The 8,261-nt window shown below is 41.0% G+C and overlaps 1 long non-coding RNA gene across 6 annotated transcripts in view; it reads right to left on the minus strand.

Moving 5' to 3' along the window:
- Positions 1–8,148, minus strand: part of LOC104854734 — a 61,791-nt gene extending 53,643 nt beyond the window's left edge. For 3 of the 6 annotated variants that reach the window (XR_778192.1, XR_778189.1, XR_778193.1), the window contains exons 1-5: positions 8,090–8,148; positions 5,906–5,990; positions 5,100–5,143; positions 4,409–4,741; positions 3,076–4,112 (exon numbers count right to left, since the gene is read on the minus strand). This is a non-coding gene — a long non-coding RNA (uncharacterized LOC104854734). Of the gene's footprint in view, positions 1–3,075; positions 4,113–4,387; positions 4,742–5,099; positions 5,144–5,905; positions 5,991–8,089 lie in introns of all 6 variants that reach the window. The other 3 variants (XR_778191.1, XR_004515869.1, XR_778190.1) reach the window with 3 other exon arrangements.
- Between the last annotated feature and the right edge of the window lie 113 nt (positions 8,149–8,261).

Genomic DNA, 8,261 nt, shown 5'->3' on the forward strand with positions numbered 1-8,261 from the left:
CTTCACATGAGGTCTTGATTCTCATGTAAAGGTACAAGATCCCAATAATGAATGTAAATGTACTGTATACCTAAAATGTATCAATAAACTCAATAAAAAAACACAAAAGCAAAACAAACAACAAAAGAAATTCATTTCTTTTGTTGTTGTTTTGTTTTCCTTTTTTCAGAAGATATTCAACTATGCCATTTATTTTCAATTTAAAAATGCAGCAGGACAACATGTGATTCAACAGGAATGGTGTTGATTCAGGAAAGCAGGTAGTTCTGACCAAAGAATGGGGTCACAGAGCACGCTGAAAAACCCAGAAAAATTTGAGTAAAGAGGTGCCAGCAGAAGGCTCCCCTAGCCTGTGAATGCCACTTTCCACCCACGGGACCCAAGTACCATACACAGGCATGTGACATGACTGCCTGTGTGCAACTAACAGATCTTTTGTGAAAATCCAAGGCAGATAGCGTAAAAATTAACAGGGCAGAGGTATCACAGTGTAATCATATTTGACACATTAAGAACAAGACATCTAAAGAATTCTGTGAGAAAGTGTGCTGGGAGATGAGGGAAATCATTCACTGAGGACAACGTTCTGAAAGGCTATGCAGCTGAGAATGAAGAGAAAGACCCCAGAGTCTTTTCTCTTTTTTTGAGACAGGCTCTCACTGTGTAGTTGCGACTAACCTGGAACTCACTGTGTAGCCCAGGGTAAGACCAAAGTCTTTTAAAAGAACACATTTCTGGAAGAAATACTAGGGAAATTGTGAAGAAAAAAAACTTATCCGGAAGTTTTAATAATATGGGACTGAAGTATAGAATACAACATAGACTTGGAAAATCTGGAGCCAACATCAAGAAAGTTCTCCCTGCCAAGACAAAAGGACTGAAATATATACCAAAGCTTCCTGTAACACCAAGAATCATAAAACTGACTCTGTCTGGAAAACACAAGACAAAAGGCAGGAAATGAACTAGATCGGCAGCACTTCCTCACATTCTTTCCAGAGTGGGATATGAAATGCTGAGGAAGAAGTGAAAAAACTACCAAATGTGTTTGCTCAAAATAACTTGACAAGGAAACCATCTGGCCATTTCTCCCTCAAACTGAATTCCACCTCCCCTATCAGAGCCTCAGTAGCTGCGTATGGCACAGGAGGCCTCAGTCCCTCACTGTAGAATCCACCAGGCCCTGTGTGCAACAGTGCAGCAAGATGTCCCCAAGGCAAAGCAGTCAGCCCCTGAAAGGGCCAAATGAAGGCAGAGTTTAACCCACTAAGCCACAAAGGCTTCCAGCTCACACACAGGGAAAGTGACTGCTACAGCTAACATGTCTCTGTCCTTTAACAATGAGGACACGGGGCAGATTTAGCTCAGAGGTTCTGCTGCCTGCCTCACGAGCACAAGAACCCAAGTTTGATCCCAGGTACAAAAACATAAAAATAATAAGAAAGAAGACAAGAAGGTTGAGTCTGCCAGCCTGAGGTCGTGAAATAGAAGGTTGGTGGACACCTAGTCTCTCCCCTGCAGTGGCTTATGAGCATGAAATCTCCTTCAGTTCATCTTTGGTCACTATAAAACCACAAGAGATTTATTTCTTCCCATCACCATGCAGAGTACACACAGCAGAAGCCTGCGGGAAGATGAAACACAGGCTTGGAAAGTACTCCAACCACACGCCCCTTCCCCGAATAAGGAGACCTCGCCATTGCTGACACTACATGCTTCTGTGACCCGGAAACCATTCTGCTCTAAACACCGGCTCTGAGCACAGAACCCTGACAGCAGGACACCCTGAATTACTTCCCTTGATCTGGGCTATCCCAAGACCTGGAATCTGCCATTATACACTTCACTTGTGACCTCCCTAGGGCAATCTGAGGCATTTCCACATGGCGTCTGGGACACTAATGGAAAGATATTCCTTCAAAGGCAGGTCTCACCTTCCCGAGTCTCCCCTGGTCAACACAGCTCACCATATATTTGAGAGCAAAGTATTCGCCTCAATCACTGGCAGGTGGTCCACAGACTCGCACTTGCTCTCACAAAACTTCCTATTACTGAACTCTTCGAGAGAGACACAAGCCACCCCTCCCTGGCTCGTTTTTTCACAATTGAATACATACACAAAATGAACTGGACTTTGCAAAACTCTCCCCAGCGACCAACTCTTCCCAGCCCCATTCACATAGGGAAGGAAATATAAAGACCTACTTACTCCCACAGAAAAAATTCTGAATTCCACAAGGCCATGTTTCTCATTTTACATTGACAAGGTGCACTGTTGTAATCCAGGTATGAGGAAGGGGCAGGAGACACTGCCTTGAACAGCAATGCCTGTCACAAATTTAACACAATAGTTACTTGTGCTCAGTGAGCAAGAGCAGCTCTGCACAGTGCAGTTACTACGGCCAGACCATGCATCCCCTACACTGTGCCACCCTGAACAAGGGGCCAGAGCCAAAGAGCCATTCCATATTTCCTCAGCAGAGCAACTTTCCTCTTTTCAGAGCCTCTAAATCTATTGTCTCAGTAAATAACAAAGACTGGCTGATAAACTGTGATGAAATCCACTTAGTACAACATATGCTGACCCACCAGTTTATCCCATTATTTATATTGCTAATCGTTGCCTGTGTGATCTCTGCATCACCATACTCAGAGGAAATGGGAGAGAAGTTACCGGATCAGGAACTCTTCCTTGTAAAGATGTAAAAAAATACTTAAAAAGACTTCTTTGACTGGGGATGTACACTAGTGATAGACAGATTGCATAGCATGGGCAAAGCCTGTGGACTGATACCAGGACCATTAAAAAGGCTTTAATTGCCCTGTGATTAAAACCACAGGATATGGAGCTACATAAACCTAGACCAAGTCCCCGCACTATGGCATTTTGGATCAATAACCATGGCACGCAGCAATATGTTCCACAAATCTTTATAACCCATTTTTTCATCTTATAAGTAAGAGGCATGAAAAAATATTTTGAGACAAACCTGAGTTTGTCCTAGAATATGTCACACCAAGAATTTGCAGTACTCTACTGTTCCCACTAGTGAGAGGGCCTTCTCCCCCACATACCTGAGGAAAGAAAAGTACTAAGGCTGGTCTAGGCACACACTTCCTGGAAAGTTCCATGAGCCAAGAGCCACTCTGAATTCAGAAGAGTCGCATCTTCTCTTTCATGGATATCCTGACTCCTGAAAGTGAAACCAGATGGAGAAGACACCCTGTAAGATGCTCTGCCTCAAGACTCCTTCCTGAAGGCCAATGATGGGCAGAATTGCCCAGGAGACCATGCAGTTCAGGCTTCCCCGCAGCATCTCAACCCACCAGGACCCAGTGAATCAGAGGACTGTGCCACCCAGAGGCAGAGGAATCCAGGGCGTGTTTAGCCCACAGGGGGAGGAGGCCCAGCTCCACTTCAGTGTCACAACTGCTTCTGAATAGCCAATAAGCTGCCCTTGATCGCCACTACATTGACTGCTTCAGAAACATGAGTGTGGGAACACATTTGTCCAGGAGCCTCAAGGCCTTAGTTTTTTACTGGGTGAGAAATAACAAAGACCCCTCAATAATCTCCTTCAAAGCGAAACACTTCAGTTCCTCTGAAAAAAGCAAAGGGGAAACTGAGCCCTAAGGAATTTCAGGGCCTCTCATTCTACCTTTCAATGAAAAGTACTATGGGCAGAAAATCAAAGGAAAGAAGCTATCCACTGAGTCCAAAGTAAAAGACTCCTTGAGGGTATCTTAAAATCTAGTGTACATTTTTCTTTTCCTTTTTCAATTGTCAGATTCAGCATATGAATTTCTATGCATTACCCAAACTCCGAATAGAAATGAATTCACATAAGGAAAGAATGAGCAGAAACTTCTCTTTCGCTGCCTAGTAACAGGCCCCTCCCTCTACCGATCTCGCAGTTTACAAATGGTGCCAAGTCCTGATGGCTGTGGGGTGCCGGATCCTCAGCCTCCATGCGAAGAGTCCAAGCTGGGCCACACAGGATGAGTCTCAGAAGATAAACAACTCCAGGATTCTGGCTTTTTCCTCCTTCACAGCAGGGATTAGTGTGGTGGTTTCCAAGATGTCCAAAGAACCACTGAGGAATCTTCTTGCTCTAGCAAAGGAAATATGAATGTAACTGATATTATGGCAAAGCCTACTGAGCTGCATAGAGGTGGGCTGGCAGTGGTGAGAGAAGGATTTATACCATCTACGGCTTATTTATTCCCATATATGGGATTCAGGAACTGAGACACTAGAGCCTGGGAACCTGTTGTGTCCTAGACACATCTCAAAGGTGACTGCAATTTCACAACACCTAAAATACAAGCTATGAGTCCTATTGTTGAAATTAGGGGAATAAAGGCTCAAATATGAGATATACAATACCTGTAGGACACTGAAACTCACATGCTGGAAACTGAATTGCTTTCAAAGTAGAGAATTGGCCACGATGCATGGAAGGATGAAGACTTGAAGGGTTACTGGCCCATGTATTATATCATAGCTTGCCTTTGTCTCTGAGATGCTTGCCAAATAGATGCCCTCCCTCGAGGGCGCAGACAACATTCTCCACCACCACTTGGTCCATGGCTGTCAGTTTTTCCTATTACATAGAAAGTACTGATTCCAATTATCCTCATTTGTTGCTCACAGTAGAGAAACCTCAGTAGCATTTCTAGGATCCACCCAGCCCTGGAGTTCACTTGGATGGTCCAGTGCAGTCTATCTTCTTTCTACCTGCTATTGAAAGGATTTCCACATGTTATGAAAAGACAGAAACTTTGGTGGTAAATTGTTAAGCTCAGGTTTCTACAATCAGAAAATTCAAACAGTCCATTTGTCTCTTACAGTGGCAATTACATTGAACAGAGAAAGACAGTGATCGAAAGAAGTCACTGTCTGGCAGGATCTCTACTTGGGGTACCAGGCAGTGCCCATGGACTAATCTTAGCATTGTTCATGGTGCCTAAGTTACAGATTCTGTAAAGGGCTCTCCACACCATTCAAAATGATGATAAAGGTGACAGGAGATGCTTACTGATCTCCGCCCTGCATGAACAATGTAATAAAAGTAACAATGAACGGGCTATAAAAGTACCTTGTGACATCATTTCACAGATGTTTTTCTAGATCCAGGACTGCCTGAAAAGACATCATTAACAAGGCAGGTTAATATCTCAGTTTGTCAAATGTGCATTCTTGTCCACAAAACAATACCTACATAAAACAAAATCCTAACACAAGCAATTGATATTTTGATTTGTAAATGTAAATTAATTGGCTAATATTTAGAGAACACTGAATTTTTGAAACAACATTACACTGAATACATATACAAAGATTTAGACATAGATCTATGAATGCAAAGAGGGAAGTATTTCCCATCTCATTTCCCTCTATGCTGGTCTTCAGACATTATGATTCAATCAGCTAGGTGCCAAAGGGGAGGGAACAGTACATGCCAGAATAGGGGAGAAGCAACCTCTTCCACTCATTTCTTGTCCTGACCTGCCGGGCCCTAGGCTTCTCTTCTTTATCTCCTTTTCTCATATAAATTACTTGAGTCATTTTTTAAAGATGCAACCCCTGGAAATAGAGACTGATTTCCAATTAAGGAAAAATAGTACATTAAATACACAATTATGGCTCAAAACTAAAAGTGTGAGCTGGGAGGCTGTACATTAATGGTAGAGTACATGTACAGTGTATGTAACACTTCGAACTGGACTCTGAGAACCAAATCCATAAAATAATTAAAATGTGGCATACGATCTGCAGGTATCATTAACACCAAGAAAATGGTAAACATTCCATTTCTGAATGTTACTTTTTAAATTAAATTTTCTCCATGTTTTTCAAAGGAAACTTATGCAAAGCACTAATAAAACAATTTCATTAAATAACCTGAAATTCAGCATGCAGTTCATTTCTGAAATGAGATGTTAAATCATCCTCAGTGGGACAAGGGACCAACATTTCCAGGCATTCACTGTCGGAGAACAACAAACACAGGGTCAATGCACATTTTTGCATGAAAAGTACCACTAAACATTCTTTGGGTAGATTTATAGAATAAATTATACACAAATGACGGTTTCATTAAATATAATATATTAAAACAATCCCATGGTAAACTAAAGTGAAAGCTTAAGCTAATTAGAAATTGGAGACTAGTAAGTGAGATTAAAGCAATAGGTCAAAAGGCAATTAAAATAGTAATTGTTCTTGTTTGTACATTGAAGATAACAACTTTTTAACTTTTATTTATGAAATGAGCAAGGGCCACCTTTAAATGAATGATAAACACCAAAACCACATTTCTTCGTAAAATAAACATCCACAGTTTAACTGCTGACAAGGACTGATAGCTAAGAGCATTCACTGTTGTAAAATATCAAGAACTTGCATTTACACATGAGAACAAACCTAAAACATCTGCTTTCAAGGACATTTACTGAGCAGGAATAACACTAGAACTTTTAAAGAAAAATTATGTGAAACAAGAAATTATCCTTGGAAATAAAGACACTAAAAAGATATTAATTTTCTCTCTACCTTGAAACTTACAGAAAACTTTTCAAAGGCACTTATAGGAGATTGGACAAAAAAACATAATTGAATGCAATGAGAATATCATGTAAAACACTTGTCTGGAAAAAGAGGTTAAGTTGCATCCACCCCAACTTTAAAACTGCAGGTCCCCATCTAAGAGATTCATTTCAAATTGTGCAAAATAAAAAAGTGTTGCTTCAAGAATATTTGTGGAATAAAGACAAATTAAAATGAATGTCAAATGACAGAAACGTCAGAAAACCCCACACACAATAATACTGTAAACTAATGCAAGAAATAGGGCCCCAGAGAACTTCATTCCTTTCAGGGTTTAACAGGAACAAGTTATTGCCAAAATGGTCACCCATTTACCAATATATAAAGAGTAACACCAAACTTTTTAAGGACTACACTTGGTTGAATACAAGGATATTAAGTACACTAATATATCACATAAAAGTGTGCAATAGAGTTCAATGACAAGGGCCAGGTGATTCCATGTGGGTAGTGAACAAGACAAACATCAACTTCCTTATTTTTACATTCAAATTATTAGGAAACTTTCTGTCTTGAGGTAACCTATGAAGAAGACTCATTATAAATATTAAACAAATTATAGAAAAACCAATTGTAAACTTATATTATTATAACTTTATGATATTCTATTAACCATACTATTCTGTTGGTTAAAGAAATGCAAAGCTATATTCAAAGGCTGCAAAAAGACATAAACAGTCATATCCCACAATGGATCCCTCACACATTGCTATGCTCCTTTTCAGGGCAAAATAATAAACATATGGGTTCTTACAAGAAAAGTTATTAAGAGGGCCAAAATCAAACTTTAAACAAATAAATGACAACAATATCTACCTGAGCATTCTGTCAAAGAAAAGCAAAATGCTCATGGTCTCTAGTGGTCAAGGGCCACTTTGGTCCTCTCAGCCAACCGCATCAGCTGTTTCCTCATTTTCCTCTCAACACAACACAAACCCCAAATATTATCAAGAAGGGGACCTAAGACCAATACTGAAACTGACAAAATGATCTGAAAGGCTCAACATGTTGCCACATAAAGTAAACACTGAAGCCAACACAGCTAAGGACCTTCCCGGTCATAAGGCTGGAAGCCCGCGGGACACATCTCTTAGTAGCCCTTCTCCTAGGAAAATAGACCAGCATAGATAGCCAGTACGAGCAAAATCACAACACAACACACCAATTGAAAATCAAAATCAAGTAAACTTAAACTGAATTGTTTGCTTGAGCGGGTCCAGCAAATTCCTACATCCCTGGCCACTAAAACCTCTGTGTACTCCTGGGCTCACACAAACTCAGAATTAAGCATTCGCTGTCTCTTCAATTTTAAGTTCAAAGCACAACCACACGATCACGAACAGGGCACTAAAAGAGTAACATTTACACAAACAAAATGATCGGAAAGACTCCTCACACCGTTACATAAAGTAGAACCATCTGCCCAACTTGAAAAATCGCAACACAAACCACCAATTAAGAAGCAAACTTTACACGCACTTGGAGATCCCCACCGGAGCGGCCGCCATGTTCCCACATCCTGGAGGGCAATGAGGTACGGAAGCCCAGATGCACAATCACCAGTTTAACCGTTCTGGACACAGAACAGAGCCCCGCTGAGCCAGGAAGTTAGCTCAGTGGCCCCGCGCCTGCGCAAGGTCCTGAATTTGAT

This window comes from Fukomys damarensis, unplaced genomic scaffold, assembly GCF_012274545.1.
Source record: "Fukomys damarensis isolate Sample0158 unplaced genomic scaffold, DMR_v1.0_HiC HiC_scaffold_39, whole genome shotgun sequence".
NCBI lineage: Eukaryota > Metazoa > Chordata > Mammalia > Rodentia > Bathyergidae > Fukomys > Fukomys damarensis.